Consider the following 20,502-nt stretch of genomic DNA (forward strand, 5'->3'; position numbering starts at 1 on the left):
TCAATAGGCTTTCTATTACATAGAAGTCCTGCAACATATAAAAAATGTATTTTTAAAATATCAGGTTCCAGGCTATGGACAATGTCCATAAACCCACATATCACTTAAGCAAATTGCCAGAACTCTTTCCCCCTGAGAGATAGTTTAATGAGCAAGATACCTAATTACTCAATGACAGCATAGGTATGTGACAGGCAGCGGTCCACAGGTAACTGAGGTAATTTGGTAGTTACCATGCTGCACAAGTTCTCACCAACTCTCATAGGCCGAGTTCTATGGCTGAACATCCAACCTGACCCCACGTGTGGTGGACACTGCTGAGGCCTTGACCAGGTCCCCTTTACTAGGCTAGTCATTGGGGTTGGCCACTGATGGCTCTCAGCTGCTCCTGCTCCAGAGAATTGTCCCAGGTGGAACAGGAGCAACTTCCACTGGGACTTTTGCCTCCACCCACCTATCCTGCATCCCATGATTGACCGACATGGACCTACAGAAGAGTGGATCCTCACCATAAGCAGGGACCAACTCTGTGGTGCACCTCATGGCCCAGAGCTCCAGCTGAGACCATGTTCTCGCTCAGCTTCTTCTCTAGCCCCACCCTGCTTCCTTCACTCCCTTTCTCCTGGGATCACTGTCTCTATAAACCATGTGAAGGCAAGATACTGGCTCAGGATCTGTCTTTAGGGTGTGTGACCCAAGACATCACTCATGTACTTTCCACAAGAGGAAGAAAAGTGTAACCTGAAGGTTAGGTGGTGGAGCAAATTAATCAAAAGGGGACAACAAGAAATGATGAAGGATTGGGGCAACACTTCTTCATTTCCACCTCTTATTTCAATTCAATTCCTCAGCCATTTTTTGAGCAACCAACCCCTCACTGTCGGACATTTCGGTTATTTTCAATATCTAGCCATTATAAATAATGCTGCAGCAAGTACTCTCAAACATAAATCTTCAATTGCATCTCAACTCTGATTTTTTGGCTAAATTTAAATAAGGGAAATTACCAAGGTATGAAAGGTATAAGTAGTTTTCAAACTCCTGATACATAATGTCAGATTTCTCCAGAAATGGGATAATCACTCACTCTGTTATCCTTGATATGAAGATGGCCCATTTTATAAATCTGCTATCATTATTAGTTTTAAGAAAAGTTTGACACTGCCAGAGGAAGATAGTTTCTAGGTTTAATTTAATTTTCTTTGAGTACTTATGAGGTTGGCTATTTTATTTTTATGGTTATTAGAAATGTTAATTACTTTTCTTGTCAATTGTCTGTACATGTCCTTGCTTATTATTCTGAAGGACTATTTTTCTTCTATTTGCCCTTAATGGTAATAGCTCATTTTAACAAACTCTTGCAATGTGCAGGTCATGGAGCTAAGTGTTTTGCATATATTATTTTGAGTCATTTCAGTGTAATCATTACTTACTTTTTACTATATTTTATTTAATTATGATCAGGTCAATGCTAGTTCATATGGCTCCTTAAAACAAGTGAGGAAATGTGCCCACTATCTCAGGTAGGAAAATACAGTCATACTCAGGGGTTATGACTTGGTAAGTGGAAAGGGAGTTGGATTTTAGTTTCCAGTTGTTCCCTCCGCTGTGCTCTCTTGTGCAATGAACAGCCCACACAACTGTACATGTTGTTCTCAAGTTTCACAATAACTCTCTGTAGTAGGAATTATTTGGTCTGTTTTGTAGGTGAGATCATTGAGGCTCAGGCAGTTTTTAAATTGACTTGTCCAAGGTCATACACCTATACAGTAAGCCAGGATTTGAGTACAAACCTGAGTGATAATAAAACTAGAACCTCTAGTCATGGTGCTATGCTGCCTTTGTGTAGCATGCCTTAGCCTAGTGGCGGAAATACATTTTTAAAAACTATTTTGTCTTTTAGCTTAATTTTTGATGTACAGAAGATTTAAGTGTTTATGTATTCAAATTAAGCTATCCTTTTTTTGTTGAAAAACTTTTTTGGTTTTGGTTTTATGTTTGGAAAGTGATGATTTTTTGGGTTTATAAGTCTTTTCTTTGACTTGCTACCCCAAATTAGGAGCTATTTCAGCTAAAAATATTCAACACGGTATTTCAAAGTCAGTATAACATTGCTCAATATTTCTACAGGTTTCCTTTTGAGAATTGTACAGTTTTTGCCTGAACAGGTGGTCCAACTAGTACATCTTTTTTAGAAGTCACATTGTATTGCATCAACTTACAAACGTTTATTCATATGCTTGCATAAGGTGTCATGTTAGGGAGTAAAGCAGTTTCCCTTAACACATTGGACTTCAGAGTCAACAAGGTTTGACATAGGAAAGAGGAGCTCTGTGAAGATCAGAATCATGAGTTTAGACGTGTCTTTGAGGATTTCATCGGCTGTGTACCAATCACACCTCGATGATGATTTTGAGAATGAACTGTTCTTCCTTCCAACTCCAACCCAAGCATTCTGAGTTTTAGCTTATGAGCAATGAGGGTGACAGGATGGAGTAATAAAAGGTTAATTTACATAAACATAAAAAAAGAGCAATGAGGAATCATGGGTACATTTTCAGCAAAGAACTTATACAATTTGCCATTTCAGCTTGTCACCACAAATAACAATGCCCTCCAGGGATGACTTTTTCTTCTCTCCACAGGTACATTAATATAACCAAACAATGTAAGAACAATAATGCTATATTCACTTAGGAGGCACACAGAAGTGATGGCCAGCTAATGTTTGTGGAGCATTCATTACGTGTCAGCTACTATATCAAGGGCTAAACATATCTCATTCGATACTCATAACACCCCAGGCAGCTGAACCTGCTTCATCTTTATCTGTTCTGATGAGAAAACGAAGGCAGAGGCCATGACTGCATCATTAGGAAGTGGTAGATCTGGGATTTGAACCAAGGAAGCCTAATTTTGTACCACGCCCTTAGGCAATATGCTGTCTTGTGTGCTGTGGACATTAGCCCATTACATTCTAATCAGAATATGAGAAGGTTTTTCAGACAGATTGGTTTTCCCTGAAATACAGTCCCAAGAAGATTCAGACCAGAGACATAAATGGACAAAGTTCAGAAAATAGGAGGAAGGCCTCATTTTGCGGCTCAGTCACCATGTGGAACCTATTTTGACCTTCATATATCTTTCTAGGTTTTAATGAAATATTTTCTGAAATGGTCCCATACTCCCAGCCTTGTTTGTGGTTTTTTTTTTTTTTTTTTTTTGCCAAATACAAAACCCTACAAAGAACCCCTGTCCTTCACTTTGGGTTTCCGTTGTTGATTTTCTCCGCCTTCACTTCTGATTCCTCTTCCTTCCCTGACCACATTCCTGCTTCTCCCGCAGGGTCTCACTGCCTCGTGTGTGTGTGTGTGTGTGTGTGTGTGTGTGTGTGTGTGTGTGTGAGAGAGAGAGGAGAGAGAGAGCATAAGGCAAAGATAAAATCAAGCCACAGAAAGGAGAAGTCTGCTACTGTCTACTACAGGAACCATGTTAAATACGCCTCCTATAAGAGCGAAAGCTGACACAGAGCCTTCCTCCCAGGATCCCCAGGGCGCCTGCAGCTACACCACCAGGGCTTCCAGGAGCTAGGCCCATTACAGGAGCCAATCAGTCACAGGCATTATTGCACATCCACAGAGATGGGGCCCACTTCGGAGAGGGCTGCTTGCTCTGACCTTATTTCTAGTCCTCCAGCACCTCAGGCTGCTGGGCTTCTATCCATATTGTACCCTCTACCTGGAGCCCTCCTCTCACCCCCTCCGTTTTAGCTCTTGCATTTACTAGTCTCCTTTGTGCCAAACACCTTACAGCCACTCTCTACAATCTGTTCAAAGGAATTTTTTTATTGAGACATAATTGGCATACATTATATTAGTTTCAGGTGTACAACATAATGATTTGATATTTGTATACATTGTGAAATGATCACCACAATAAGTCTAGTTAACATCTGTCACATACTTACACATAGTTACAGAATGTTTTTCTTGTGATGAAAGCGTTTAAGATTTATTAGTAACTTTCAAGTATGCCATGCGGTATTATTAACTGTAGTCACCATGGGTACATTACACCCCTATGACTCACTTATTTTATAACTGGAAGTTTGTAACTTTTGACTCCCTTCACTCATTTCACCCGGTCCCCACTCTTGGTCACTAATCTGTTTTTGTTTTTTATTGTTTTTAGATTCCACATGTAAGAGAGATTGTGCAGTATTTGTATTTATCTGTCTAGCTTATTTCACTTAGCATAATGCCCTCATGTTGTTGCAAGTGGCACAATTTTTTTTTTTATGGCTGAATAATATTCTGGGGTGTGTGTGTGTGTGTGTGTGTGTGTGTGTGTGAGATTTCCTTTATCCATTCATCTGCTAGAGGACATGTAGGTTGTTTCCATATCTTGGCTGTTATGAATAATGCTGCAGTGAACAGGGGGTGCAGATATCTTTTTGAGTTAGTGTTTTCATTTTCTTCAGATAAATACTCAGAATTGGAATTGCTGGATCATACGGTAGTTCTATTTTTAATTTTTTTGAGGAATTTCTATACTGTTTTTTATAGTAGTTGCAGTGATTTACATTCCCACCAACAATGCACAAGGATTCCCTTTTCTCTACATCCTTGCCAGCTCTTGTTATTTCTTGTGTTTTTGTTAACAGCCTGGAAAGCCTGTTTAATAGTGATGACATCACACTTGAGTTTTGGAATATTAACTCTGGCTGCCAAGTGGAGAGCATTGCAAATCTGTCAACTTCTTGCCATCTCCATGGCTACCACCCAATTCTAAGCCACAAGCACATCTTGCCTGAACTACTATAATAGCCTTCCAACCAATCTCCCCACCTATAGTCTCCTCATGATAGAAAGGGTCATCTTCTCAAAACTTAACTGAATTATATTACACCAAAGGCTCCTCAATATACGTAAGATTAAACTCAAACACTTTCTATAACTTACAAGGCTCGACACCCCCTAGCTCGAGCATCGCACTTAGACATTGCCGGAAATATCCTCTTTCTGATCTTTCTCATCAGACTGTAACTTTCTGGAGGGCTGGGGCCATGGCTGTTTGGTCCACCACTGTCAGTGATTCCCTGTCTAACCTCATGCTTGGCATTAGCAGACGTTTCAGTAAGTGTTTCTTAAGCTGAATTCAAATTAGATGGAACCGAACTTGGACAGCTAAGGATTTCTGATCTGCCTATCTCAAAGATTAATGGCCTCCATTTAAATGCAGAAGCAGTGCCTACTTCTCCACCTGCTGCATTTTTCTCCTTTCTTTATTTTATCCGTCTGCATGGACCCCTAGGCTTTACTCCTGGCTTCTCGGGCCCTTCATTCTACCGTCTGGTTTGTGTGACAGGTTCTGCCCGTGCTACCCGCGTTTGGTGGAGCCTTGCCTGGTCTGCCTAAGGATGATCAGCACCATAACATCTGTTTCCGGGAATGTACTGCATTTTAATTGCCTCTTTAAAGCAGAGGCATCCTGTACTGAGTTACCTTTGGGGGATTTGGTGTGGAGTACTATCGATTGATTTATAATTCATAGTCTACTCACTTCTGAAAAAAAAAAATACCTTGAAGCTGCTGGTGAACAGTGCAAGTGTATGTTAGAGAAGAAACAGTTGTGGTCCTTGATTTGAATTCTTGGTTGTCTCTAACTCACTGTGTGACCTTGGGCAACTCATCTGACCTTCTGGGCCTTGGTCTTCCTCATCTGTGAAATGGGAGACTGAGTATTCTGAGTTGGTGGAGGGTGAGTGGATATATATTTATGAGGTGATTTCCACGGTTTGCTCTTGCACAACCTTCTATGATGCTGTGAGTATGGATGTGGCAGAAACCTTGTTTGATATGCACAATTACAAGCTACAGAAATGAACTGTGGAAACCCAGGAGGAGAGCTCACTTATGAAAAGTAACCTTTTAATCTATTCTGCACTGTGGCATGTTTGTATTGATTGACAAAACGCTTCAGTAACCCACTAAATGCTGGCATCAATTGTATTGCTAGCACATTTCAGACCTGGAAGCCCTTGAATATGATCTGACTTTATTATTTTCCTCTCTGCTTTTGTTTTTAATAATGACGACAACCCCCCAGATAGATAAAGACATTTTAATAACTCTCTTTAGCAAAAATGTGTTCTGGCACCTGCATCATTGCTGACAGCCAAGAGCATCCATACCATTTTCAGAGATCATGCAGAGAGAAAGCCAAGTTAGCTTCTAAAGCAAAGTTATGGCTATAATTTTCCTCAATTGCAGTCTAGTCTCATTTGATTTGTGCCCAAGGGTACTTCAATTGGATTGATTTCCACCAGTTGGAATATCTTACTACAGCTGGAAGCCTGAAATGGAGCTCACTTCACTGATACTATTAGAAACCAATGTATATGGTATACGGAGTGATCCAGGAGTCTGTCTCCAGATTTGGGATGAGTAGGAGGATTGGGTGGGTAGACATCAACCTGAAATTGTATGGTATGTTACTTCAGTATAAGAAATCTCCAGGTGCAATCACAGCTTTTCCCATTTAAGGGTAATTCACATAATTTTCTTAATTTTTATGACTGGAAAAAAAGCAATGACCATTATGATGAGAAAAAGAACTGACATGAGCATTTGTCTATAGGAAATTCCTATAATTATGTATGTTAATCAGTCAGCATTCTGCCTTCTTTCTATTTTTAGCCAAAGACCAGCATCCTCACAAACATCTTTCCCACAAATTCCTGTGTGCTCTTTTTGCCAAAAACTGCAAAGTCCATTTTAATCCACAGTTTAATAAAAATGAATCTCCAACACTATTCCCAAGCCCCTTGCATCTCGGGCAAGCACACGGGTCATACATCAAATTCAGACGGTCCCTTAGCACTAGGCTGCTGGCACCATTCCACGGGAAAGTGAGTGACCAATTGAGCTGCTCTAAACTGGCATCTGCTGGATGCTTCCTTTCCCTCCCTTCTTATTTTATAATAGAGAAAACAGATGCCAAAATAGATTTGTATTCATGAATCTTTCGTCACTTGTCAGGATTATTTTCTTGTTCATCTGAAGTTGTATAAATTCATCCAGAACATTAAGTTCTTAAAGGTAGTTTTGTTCCCTTGAATCCACTATAAAGGATTTGCAAAAGAAAAAAATAGAATTATGGTACAGAATGGAAACGATTGATGAACATATAGAGCCATGCAGGGTATATATTTTAAGAAACAGTTTTCAAAGCGGAATCCATCACGGCAGAGCCGTGAAGTGTATATTCTATCACAGAAGTTCTAGACTGTAAAAATCAAGATGGTTATTTTTTTTCTCCTTTAAAAAATATTCCATTCAGGATATAAAACCAGAAGCATTTTTCTTAAAAGTGCTAGCTGGTGATAAAACTAACACAATAAAAAGCCCACCTAACTTATTACTTGTGGCAGTGGACATATAGAGAAAGGCAGATGGAAAAAAATTATTTTCTCAAATCCTATGTCAAAATAATCTACAATTTTTGTATGGGTGGAGAAGAGGACTAAGAGAGATGGCAGAATTTGTGTATTGGTCAGTATGGGTTAAGTTATGCTGTGGTAACCAAGAGCTCAACATCTCAGTAACTTGTAATAACCAATTTCTTTCTTGTGTGTTCTATATGACCATGGGTTGTCTGTGAGGGTGTTTATAGATGAGATTCAGATTTGATTCAGTAGACTGAGTAAAGAGATCCACACTCACCAATGCAAGTTGGCATCATCCACTCCATTGGGGGCCCAAATGGAATAAAAAGGTAAAAGAGGGGCAAATTCTCTCTGAGTTGGGATACCCATCTTCTCCTGCCCCATGGACATCAGAGCTCCTAGTTCTCAGGTCTTTGACTTTGGACTGGGTGTTGCACCACTGGCTTTGCTGGTTCTAAGGCCTTTAGAATCTGAATGAATTATATCCATTCATGTATTCATCTATCATCTAACCCAGCGGTTCTCAACCTGTGGGTCGCGACCCCTTTGGTGGTCGAATGACCCTTTCTCAGGGGTCGCCTAAGACCATCGGAAAACACATATATAATTACATATTGTTTTTGTGATTAATCACTATGCTTTAATTATATTCAATTTATAACAATGCAAATACATCCTGCATATCAGATATTTACATTACGATTCATAACAGTAGCAGAATTACAGTTATAAAGTAGCAATGAAAATAATTTTATGGTTGGGGGTCACCACAACATGAGGAACTGTATTAAAGGGTCGCGGCATTAGGAAGGTTGAGAACCACTGATCTAGCCCATTGGTTCTTTTCTCTGGAGAATCATGACTAATACAGAAGGTGATTCTAGGAATCACAAGTGCAGACTTGGAAAAGTGGGACATGCAGAAGAGAAAAACTAATAAAGAGTTAATGAGCCAACTGGGGCTCAACCTTATTGGGAACCTTTCGAGAAACTGTGTGGGACTCATTTAAAAATTATCCCCCTGGAGGACATGGAAGCTGAATATTTAGTCATTGAGTATCTATCACAATAACTAACAATGCCTATTACAGTGAGTAATGACCACATCAGTTGAGAGTTATTACTTCTAGGACATTAATTTCTTCACTCTTCTGGGTGTGACACAGCTGAGCAAGTTTCCTTGGAACCTCAGGTGGAGAAGTCAAAGGATGCTTGAACTCAAAGGGTGGAAAGCTCAGCCTGCTGGAAACTCGGTACCACAGCTGTGGTGGACTTAGAGGTAGGCAGAAGGGGTCTTGACAGCATCTGCGAAGACATATGTAGAGAAACAGGAGCAGGAATTGAAAAGACACAGAAGAGCATGAAGCAGAATTGCCATAAGTGAGCAGAAAGTATCAGAAGATAGTGCTGGGAGCAAGAAGACGCTGTGAAATAGAAGAAGACATAATGTAGGGAAAATATATATATACAGGGTGGGGGAAAAAGTAGGCTTACAGTTGTTTGTATGGAAAATAATACAATAATTAAGAAATAATAGAAATAATAATACTCTGTATTGAATAGCTAGTTAGATCATTGACAGATTAGTCACTGGAAAGTTTGAGGACCAAAGAAAGTTTCGTTCCACAGTGGTGTTTATTTAGCAGGGGTGGGACTTGCTCAGAAACCCTAAAGGGATTGCCTTGAAGATGAATGTAATGACAATATTCTTTCTTGGCAACTAGTGCAACATCATACCATAAAATATTCCAAAGTTCCCTGTCTATTCTCTCCTCTTTCAAAATACACCGGGGCAGTGTTCCATTCCCATGGTGCTTATCTAAGGTGTTCAAGGTCAGGTTTATGGGAGCGGGGATGGGCTTATTGGCTTTTTCATGGAGAACCCCTGAAGATACTGCTGTTGCAGTTTGGGCTCTGGGGGAAGCAGTGGCTGAGATAAAGTTAGGAGTGAAAAAAGTATATTGGGGAGTTATACCTGTGAAAGAAAAAAATATGAATGAAGTAGGATAGGATTTGCAGTGGAAGTCATCAGACTCTGATGCAGAGAAGATAAAGCTTTTGCCAGCCCAGTAGAGAACTCCAAAACAAAGATGACCACCCCAACATTGTGTGTGCGTGTGTGTGTGTGTGTGTGTGTGTGTGCGTGTGTATGGGGGGGGGGGTCCTGTTTTAGGTGACAATGACTAGATCCTATAAGACTGTTTTTTTAAAAAAATATATTTTATTGATTTTTTACAGAGAGGAAGGGAGAGAGATAGAGAGTTAGAAACATCGATGAGAGAGAAACATCGATCAGCTGCCTCCTGCACACCCACTACTGGGGATGTGCCCGCAACCAAGGTACATGCCCTTGACCGGAATTGAACCTGGGACCCTTCAGTCTGCAGGCCGACGCTCTATCCACTGAGCCAAACTGGTTAGGGCCTATAAGACTGTTTTGCTCAGTTATTGCCTGGGGGCCACCCTGAAAAGAGCACAACCTAGGCTTGAACGTGGAGGCAGACTCTAAAGACATTCTCAGAGAGAGAGCTGAGTGGTGCATCCCCGTGTCTGCCACATTGATTGACAAAGGAAAAACTGTATAATGTAGAAACTTCAAGGCCTGTGGTGAGCTTCGAAGGGAGAAATCTTTCGTGTTCATAAATGTTTAGTCGGAGTCTACTTTGTGCTGGATGCTTTTACCAAGCAGTGTTTGCTGACACTTGGAGCAAAGGAAGGGAAAGAAAAAAGAGATCACTTTTTTTGTTGCTCCCTTCCCACTCCTTGTCTATTGTTTGGTTGTCTTGCTTGGCAGACTATTTAAATGCTGCTTATCTGTCAAGGCTCAGATCAGAATTGTCATGGTGACAAAGTATTTAAAATTGGATTCTCCCATAAAATCCAAGACTTATGTGAAAGCCTGTGCCCTCGAATCGCCAGTGCTGGCCAGCCTTGTGGATTTTCTATAGGTAGAAATTGCTTTGTTTTTGTTTCTTCTGACCAGCACCTTAACCTATTTTATGTTTCCTGACACAATGACTATTTAGCCACTGGGGCAAGGTGTGACCTTAATGCTCCCATTACATCTCAGTGGATTTACCTGGATCAAGTCTTTACATTTTTAGGAACAAATTCCCTGTTCTGTCTTGACATATATCTTTTCTCCCTTCATAATAAAGATTCAGAGAGGAATTTTGTTTTTTAACATTTTGTGTGATTTTTAAAATTCCTTCTCTAAATCTTTTCTTCTGCACCATTTCCTTGGTGCCTCCCCCCCCGCCCCCCCAATGGCTGCAAGAATCTCTCTGGTCCCACATGCCCACACGCTCTCTAAGAATCTTGCCACTCCCTTGTTAAGAAGTGGAGCTGAATTCCATTCCCTTTACATCTCAGTGGGCTTGTAATTGCTGCTATCCATAGGAGGCAGCAGAAGTGATGCTTTGTGACCTCGAGGCTGCATTAATTAAGGCCATGCAGCTTCATGGTTCTTTTGGGAACCTTACACTTGGAACCCAGCCACCATGCTGTGAGGGAGCCCAAGCATCCCACGGAGAAGCTCGTGTGGAAAGGAGCTGAGGCCTTAACTCCCAGCCCTGGTAGATCTCTCAGCACCTTTCCAGGCTGCCAATCATAGAAACGAGCTGCCTTAAAAGGAATCCTTCAGGCCATAGTCAGGCTGATCAGGCTGAAGCCATGGGAATCAGAGATGGGCCTTCCTCACTGAATCCTACACAAATCACAGATGTGTAGGCAAAACAAATGGTAGTTGCTCTTTGAAGTCATTGTGTTTTCAAATGATTTGCTACACAGCAATAGTAACCAGAGTACTAGAACCTTCACTTTTGTGACCTTAAATGTGATCTATTTCTGCCCTTTTAGTGACCGCTACAATGGGTAATTTTATTATATTGCACTGTGCAGTGATCTCAAGGGAAGATGACAAGCAAGTTAATTTTTAAATGATTGCAATGTAGACTTTCCAGAAATGCTTTTTCACAGTGGTGGTAGCTGAGGAGTCACATTCTCTTTTATTCTTCCATTGATGGTTCAGGAGCCTGTAATGTTCCTCTGGTCTTTTTCATTGATGGATACATCTTCACAACAAGTTTTGGGAGATTTACATGATTATGATGAGAATCAGTGCCATCTTTCATGATGCCGTTTTTCTAAGGACCTCTAAAAGTAAGAATTCATATTTTTTTAAATCTGCCCTAGATTTCTGCAAAGCTCTGACTTCTAGAATACTCTCTTCTTCCACTTTACTTACCCCAGGATTTTCCTAACTCTATTCTGTGGGGCCCTGTTCCCTTGAACATTAACAGGTTTTCTGCAGATAGGCGAATTAGTTTGGGAAACACTGCATACTTTATTATTCTCTTAGAGATTGATGATGCTCATTAGCATCTAAGAGTCATGCAGTAAAGAGTCTCGTTTCAATTATTTATTCATTCACACAGCATTTATTGAGCGCCTCTCTGATTCAGGCTTTGTGCAGGTGCTGGGTGTACAGCAGTGAACAGACGTCCATGGTCCTCCCCTGAACAATCTGGTAGGGAAGACAACTCATTTATAATCACAAATTGCAACGTCTACTATGAAGGAAAAGAACTATTGGACATGAGAGAGAATGGTAGGTGGTCTACATTAGAGAGAGTGACAGGAAAAGCATCTCCGAGAAAATGATGTTTTAGCTGATACTTGATGGAAGAGCTGGTGTTGGCCAGTTGAAGAGTTTTCTAGGCAGAAAAAGGAGCACACACAAAGGCCATGAGGCAAAAAAAAAAAAAAAAGACTTTGGCAATGAGAACAATGCTGACAATGGAGGCAATGAGGAAAGGCCAATGTGAGGAGAGGAGAGCATAGGGTGAGTTAGCTCAGCCTTTTGCAAATGGCAGTAGACAGGTGTCAGGGAGGCCTGCCTGAAAGGGAGGAAGCCCAGAGCCCAGAGATCATGTGTTTGTAACAGCACAGAATGGCAGAGAGGCTGGTAAGACCACACCAAACTTTAATGTGCACACACAGGAGATTCTGATTCAGGAGGCCTGGGGTGAGACCGGAGACTCTGAAATTCTAAGTTAAGGTTTGTGTGGGGAGCATATGCCTGGACAGACAGAACTCCGTCTTCAAAGAAAAGATGTTGAAAGCAAGAATGAAGTTAGACAGCCCTTCAAATGGTTACAAAATTACCCCTGGAACGAGATGATAGAGATCATACATCTAGGTCTTACTGTTTAAGTGCTGGTTGGTGCCCATATGCAATAATGTAAAGGTCTTCTTGGCAATTAAACTTTGTTATTATAGCAATTCTTTCTCTAGATTTAGCCTTCGTATGTTTTCCTTGAACTTTCTGCCAATTCTTCCTCAAAATGTGGTATTGCAGACAGGAGCTGCTTGGAAAAAGATCCTTTGCCTTTGAAGCCTATTTATCTTCCAGGCGCTAAAATAATAATTTGCGATGTCTCTCATAGAGTTTAAATGAATGAATAAATTTAGCTTTTATGTTATTGTGAAGTTTATATTGTCAGCTGTAAAGTGGGATTTTTATAGTTCTGTGGACTTAGGCAAGAGTAGATGTGTATCAAAGCTAATAAAGATTTTGGCTTTTATGTGTTAAAAATGGAAAATTTACAATATACTCATAATGCAGGAAATGACATCTTTTAATAGAGATTAAGTGAATAAAAGCACCTTTTAAGATAACATAAATTTAACATTTTCATTATTTTTCTCCAAACGTGGCACTGTGATAGCTCACTTGATACTGTGGTGATGTTAGCTTGGTTAGTAATTAAATATGGTTCTGAGAACTTTTGTTTCCCAGAAGATTTCTCAAAATTAGCTCCAGGTCTCTATATTCTTGTTATCTAGTGCATAGTAGGCCCATAGTATATATGTTGAACCAACACATAACTTTGGGTCTGTTGGGTTCCAAGAGCTGACATTTGCAAAAATAAGAAGACTTGGTAATATGATTCCTTAAATATGAGGTATGAGAGGGCAAGGAAGGGGCCCAATGTATATGAGCACCTACTGTGTGCCAGGCATTCCGATAGATGTTGTCAGAACACACTGTATTTGTGATGCTAACTTAGGTTCTGTGGAGTTATCTGTATCAATTTAATCTTTTCAGCCCTTTAAGAATGGGGGACAGACCAAATCCTATCAGAGCTAAGCCAGTTACTAGGAGAAATCACAAATAGTTAAAGTATTTCTAGGTTCTTGGTGGTTCCCTTATTTCAAGAATTTTCCAGGACAGGGAATGACCTTGCATTGTTCCCAGGGTTCACTCTAGTGGGACTAGCCTTGGAATAGTTTCTCGGTTATTGTCCAAGTTTCCTGGCTCATTTTAGAGTCTCTTTTGGCCCAGGGAAGGCGAGGAAAAGCTCTGTCCCAGAAGTCCATGTCAGGGTCATGAACTCCTTTCTAACTATGTTCCAGGGTTACTCAGAGTGGCTTCTGTTTTAGGAAAGACACTATCAAATCCCGCCTGGGTAGCCTTAGACAGTTTGCCTAACCTCTCCATGAAAATGAAAATTCTGATATCTCACTTGCAGGTGGAGAATGAAATGAGCTTATTTATATGTAAACAGCTGGCAGATTGTATCAGTTATCCATCATCACAATAATGCTTTGTAACAAATGATGGCAAAACCTCTGGGGCATATAATCATACGCATTTATTGCACAAGTGTTTGGGCCTGCTGGGGGTTGACTAGATGGTTTTGCGGATCTAGGCCGGGTTTGCTCATATGTCCGTGGCTTGTCTGGCTGTCAGCTGGCTGATCTAGGGTGAAACAGCTGGGAACTTCTGCTCTGGTCCACGTGTCTCTCATTCTCTGTCAGGCTAACCTAGGCATGTTCTCATGGTGACGGCAGAGGTATAAGAAAACAAGTCTCAGTGTGCAAGCCCATTGCGAGCCTCTGCTTGTGGTACATCTGCTAACATCCCATGGGCCAATGTGAGCACGTGAATCACATGGTTGTCAAAGAGTGAGGCAGGTCACACTGTCCATGGAAGGAGGCCAGAGCAATCTATAGTGCAAAGAGCATAGATCCAAAAGGGGTGAAGAATTGGGGATGTTCTATAATATACCCCAACATAGGGTGTTTTTATTTTATTTTATTTTTTAATTTTTTAGGGTGTTTTTAAAGAACAACTGTCAGATTTTTGTCTCTTCAGTATCTGAACTTCTTTTCTATGTTTGGAGTATTTCCCACCTTATAGGTCTCAGGCAGAACCCATTTTCTCCTAATGAAGTGAAAAAAGTCTCAATAGTTTCTTTCCCAGTGTTTTCGATGCATTTTGTGTACAACTCCATCATCTAGTCCCAACTATCCTGATATGCTTGCTTGGAAACCTAAGTCTGGAGGTGGGATGCAAGGAAGCATGGAGAAGCTACACAGGCGATGGTGGCAGCGAAGGAAGCCAGGCACAGTTTCCAGGCAGAAGTGGCAGAGGTGTTAGTGGTGGATTTCCATGAGTGGTAGAGTGATTGTGTCAATGTTCCCAACGTGTAACCCTCTGTGTCAGTTTTGCAGTTCCCTTGCTAATGAGGCAGAGTCTATTTCTTCACTCCTTAAACCAAGGTTGATCTTGTGACTTGTTTTGGCCAATAAGGTGTTGGTGTTGCCAGTTCTAAGCCTAGACCTCAAGAGGCATATGTGCCTGTGCAATTCTTTTGCTCCTCTACCCTCACCATGAGAACATGCCGGGTCTCAACACCCTGGAGGATGAGAGCTATATAGCATAAGAAATGTCCAAACATGGAGAGAATTTTGATACAAGTTAACTTGAACCAAACTGACGACATATGCTGGGGAGCAAGATCTCAAATTCTCCAGAGAATAACAGTTTTACAGCTTCTTTTATGCATTTGAAATTTAAGGAGGAAACATAAGGAAGATTGGATAAATTGAGGTGCAGATTGCATTACAGGACAGTTAACAAAATTGTGTGCTCTCTTGAGGATTAATACCCCTTTGCGATATATTACTAATAGTATTTCAAAGATGTGTTAAACTAGATGCACAAGAACCATGGACAGGGCTGGCTTAAAACCTTTCACTAAAGAAATTATAGACTTGAGGCATGACTACCCACCATGACCTGCCCAATTAGGAATTTCTGATAAGATCACCCTGTGAGATTCCTTTCCATAGAACCCCTGTTTTTCATCCACACGAGTCATCCCAGTCACCGCAGCTGAAGCCAGCCTAGAAAAGCCAATAGCTGGCCACACTGGAACCTCATGATTGGCTCAGTCAAGATTGCAGTGCTGCCTACCAGCCTCTGAGTGACACCAGGCACATGAGCAACAAACACTTATTATCATATGTCACTGTGTGTCTGTGGTCATTTGTTAGTTGGCATTATTATAAATTTAGCTAACTGATTCTCTGTGTCCAGTGCTAGACTAGTTGAGTGGTGGGATTTCAAATGGTTCTGGCTGCCTACCGTCTCTTTGTCCCTGTCCATTTTTCAGAGCCTGGTCCTCCAGAATTCTTGGCAATTATGCAATTTACCCATTATCTTTTCAGCAAATTCCCTTTGTGCTTCCATCAGCCAGAGCCAATTTTTGTTTCTCATACTTAAGAACTATCTAGTACCATGCAAGTAGAGTGCTAGTTCTGATGATTGTTCTCCCATTTCTGCCTCTGTTTGCACTTATCTGCCTGAACTTGTTTCATTTCTGAATTAAACAGCTTCTGAGAGTGTCTTCCCAAGAAGCCCCTCCTGACTAGTTAGGAAGTCCCAATTTTCCCTCGTATCTGTCTTCTCTGGGTGCTAGCATCTTCTCAGCCTCACTCGTTACTGTCTCCTGCCATTCTCTGAGCAACAGAAAAACAACTGCCATTGTTCTCACATAAGTGATGCATCTGCTGGATGTTTACAGAACCATCGGTGTCCTTCATGTCAACATTGCTTATTATAGTGAGTGGCTACAGATGGTGTTGATTTAACTGATTTTTGAACGCCATGTGGGCATTCACTTGATTCAGTTGAGTGGATCAGTCTTTTGATGATGACGAGCTAATTCAGATATTGGGTAGAGACAGGGAGTTCGTGGTCAGTCAAATTTACTTCAAAGGAGGTTGCCTGGGCTAAGCTGTGTCTCAGGAATCTAAGAAGTCTTCTGGAAGCACTGGCACATTGGAAAGGGTGGGGACCTTGGCATCAAAGGGCTGAGTTTGTATCCTGGCTCTGTGCCTTGGGCAAATAACTTAGCCTCTCCAAGTTCCAGTTTCCTGAGATCTAAAATGGGAACTCAAGCCAACACTGCCCCTGTTCATTGGCCAAAGTTGTTGTGACAATCAAAATAAATTCTGCTCACGACCATGTTTGTAAGCTGTAAAGGACCCTATAAGAGCAAGGGAGTAATGACAGACGTTAACTGTTGGGCTCTTTTGACCCCAGGTTCACTCTTTTAGGGAGATCAGGAGATAAGAGGTCAGTATAAGCCAGGAATCTGGAGTCATGTCCAGCTCATTACCTGGTAATACGTTCTAAGTCCTAGTCAGGAACCAGTGGCCAAAGACCTGATTATATTTGGCTGTAGACAGGACATAGGGCAGGGTTCTCCAATTCTTCTCCAGCAAGAAGGTCAGTAGAGAGTGATGCTAAAGAGTGAGTGTTCTAAGTATAGTATGGAGTCAGAGTTAGAGAGGGCTATGTCAGATAGGAGTTGCTTATGGCCATGAGTAATAGAAGCCTGAAACAGAGTGGCTTGTGAGATAATAGAAAATATATATTAGTCTCTGCCCCAGGTTCTTCACACATCACTTCGTAATTTCATGGATGATAGGCATGTCTTTTGTTCTAATGAGGTGACTATGGGTGGACCTCCTGATGGTTCTGGATGAGGGCTGATCACCAAGCCATAGTTAGAAGCTTGGAATTCTCAGCCCCATTCTCTTGAGAATGGAGAAAGGCTGAAAATGGAGTTAGTGACCGATCATGCCTATGTGATGAAGCCTTCATAAAATCTTGAAAGTACAGGTTGCAGAGATCCTCCATGCTGGGGAACACAACCACACCAGGAAGGTGACACCCCTAGCCCCCAACTGCACTGGAACAAGCTCCTACCTCAGGACCCTCCCAATGCTCATTTTATGGATCTCTTCATCTAACTGTTCATCTGTGGTCTCCTTTAGTAAACTGGTAAATATAAATAAGTGTTTCTTTCAGTTTTGTGAGCCACTCTGGCAAATTAATCAAACCCAAGGAGTGGGTCATGGGGACCTCTGATTCGTAGACAAATTGGACAGAGGGTGTGGGTAACCTGGGGACCTACTATGTGCAAGTGGCATCTGAAGCGAGTAATTTGCTGCCTCTGCCACAGGATTCTTATGCTATGACACCCCAATATCATGATGCAGAGTCCTCAGAGGGGAAATGTAACTTTTGGAAACAGTGTAGTATTATTGGCAGAGTCTGCATTTGGAGAAAGATAGTCTTGGTCTCAAATTTGCCCTCATCACTTACTAGATATTTACTCAACTTTAATGAGCCTAAGTTTTCTTATCTGCAAAATAGAGATAACGATACTATTTTTCTCATGGGGTTCCTGTGCAGAGTTAGTGGTTCAGCAGAGCCCTGAGTGCAGTGTGTGGCACTCAGAAAACACTGGAGGAAGGTCTCTATAAAAGTGCATGAAATCAATTATTTAGTTGTCAGATGTGAGTCATAGTCTTTTTGTTGTTGTTTTATTAATCCTCACCTGAGGATATTTTTCCCATTGATTTTTAGAGAGAGTGTAAATGGCGGGGGGTTGGGGGGAGAAAGGGAAAGGATAGATGATAGATAGATAGATAGATAGATAGATAGAGAAACATTGATGTGTTTCTTTCAGAAACATAAGTGTTTCTTTCAGTTTTGTGAGCCACTCTGGCAAATTAATCAAACCCAAGGAGTGGGTCATGGGTTGCCTCCCGCATGTGCCCCAACCAGGCTGGGAATTGAACCTGCAACCCAGGTACATGCCCTTGACCAGGAATAGAACCTGGGACCCTTTGGTGCACAGACCAATGCTCTAATCACTGAGCCACACCAGCCAGGGTGAGTCATAATCTCTTATTGGTTCTACAATAGTGAAAACAAGACATGTTTTAAATCAAGATAGAGTACAAGGCCTAAATAATTTATTATCTAACAGCTGGCACCAGAATTCCTAGGAAGGAAATGTCTTTGTGTTGGAATTTGCCTTGCTGAGCCTGGTAGGGAATGGAATGGGGTGAGTCCTGAAAAAGAGATAACACAGGTGATGGTAAAGGAGAGTGATGTGAAAGACAGCAGAATAGGCAAGAGATTGTCCAGCCACAGTTCTCCGGCCCATCATCTATTTTTGTAGGACCTATGAGCTCATATTCTATTGAGGGGATGGGGCCTGGGAGAGAAACAGGTAAATAAATAATTACAGCAGCCTGGCTGGTGTAGCTCAGAGTTGAGAGTTGACCTATGAACCAGGAGGTCAGGGTTCGATTCCCAGTCAGGGCACATACCCAGGTTGTGGTTTCGATCCCCAGTAGGGGGCGTGCAGGAAGCAACAGATCAAACAATGTTTCTATCTCTCTAAAAGTAAATGAAAACAGATTTTTTTTTTTTTTTAAAAAAAGGAAAGATCCTCAAAATACATTAGGGTGCAGGTGCAGACCAATGTGAAAGCATTTGTGTAAAACAGAGGGAAGAACAGAATATACTTATGAATATGTACATAAAATCTCAGAAAAGATACTTAAGAAATTGTTAATATTCCTTGCCTCTGGGGAGGAAACTAGATGTCTACAGTATAGAATACTATACTCTTTTTACTTTTTAAATTAACAATCATGTTAACACATTATCTTTCTATAAAAAATAAATAAGAGTTTAAACTTTTAAAAGAAATAATTACATTAAATAAACAAAGCCCTAATGGAGGTATGTATACAATACTATTGGGGTGCTAAGGAGATTTGTGTATGAATTGTAAGACATCTGATGGGGAGAGTTAGTGTCAGATTAAATATCCTTGAATATTCTTAGAATCCAGGGCATCTATAAAAATAAGGGATTCTATTAGAGGATGCCAGAGTTCCTTTCAGATGCCAGAATTCTGTGATTCAATAATTTTAAGTAATTGAAGGAGAGTTGGAGTAGAGGTTTGTGTATATGTGTATGGAAGGGAAACTTTAAAAATTACATGCTAGGGGTGCTCTCACTAACCATCCAATCTTCAAGGAAGACTGTTTAAATATACATGTCTTCATCATGCAAAGGGAGGCAAACCTCTACTGGTGTGTATGCTGACGGCTGGAGTTACAGCCCACTAGCTGCTCAGGTGTTGTTCTGCCTCTTTAAATCAAAGCAAGGCAAGTAAATTTAGTACTCCAAGTGGGAGGCTTCTGAATAATTAAAGATTTTCCCTTTGTTTTCTTGAACACACAAGTTATTTTGTTAGCCTCCTGCTGTGGGAAATAAGTAGCATTGTGACTTTAGCCATTGTTGAAGAGGCTTGAAGGAAAAAACTTAGAGATTTATTAGGTGATTTCTCTGATTTTTAATAAACCAGGGAAGAAATGTTATGAGGCAAGGAGCAGTACTGGGAACAACAAGCCAAGGCCAGACACAAAAATAACCCCTAGAAAAGATGCTTGCCTGTGGCAAACAGGATGCCACGGGAGTCACCAGCCCAACTCCTTTGTGAGGCTGGGCCTTCCCCCACGGAGCCTGGGAGGGTTGCCCTCTTGAACAATGCCAGAACCAGGCAGGCCCAGTCCACCCACCATGCACACACTACCTAATTCACAGGAGTTCTGCTACAGCTGGAGTTCTAGGTACCACAACCTGTTCTGGCTCTTTGTACAGTTTTAGTGACCCCTATGTGGTAAGACTGGCCAGGTGTTTTATTTCCAATCTGAAAGGCTGAGTTTATGCACACTTCACTCTTAACTATTTCCCAATTTTATTTCCAGCTTTCCTAGAAAGTCCTTAGTATGGTTTCTTTAAAAAAACACATTTTTATTGATTTCAGAGGGACGAGAGAGGGAGAGAGAGATAGAAACATCAATGATGAGAGAGAATCATTGATCGGCTGCCTC

Source organism: Myotis yumanensis, unplaced genomic scaffold (assembly GCF_028538775.1).
Source record: "Myotis yumanensis isolate MYYU_CA2020_CCGP unplaced genomic scaffold, mMyoYum1.0.hap1 SCAF_14, whole genome shotgun sequence".
NCBI classification, from domain to species: domain Eukaryota; kingdom Metazoa; phylum Chordata; class Mammalia; order Chiroptera; family Vespertilionidae; genus Myotis; species Myotis yumanensis.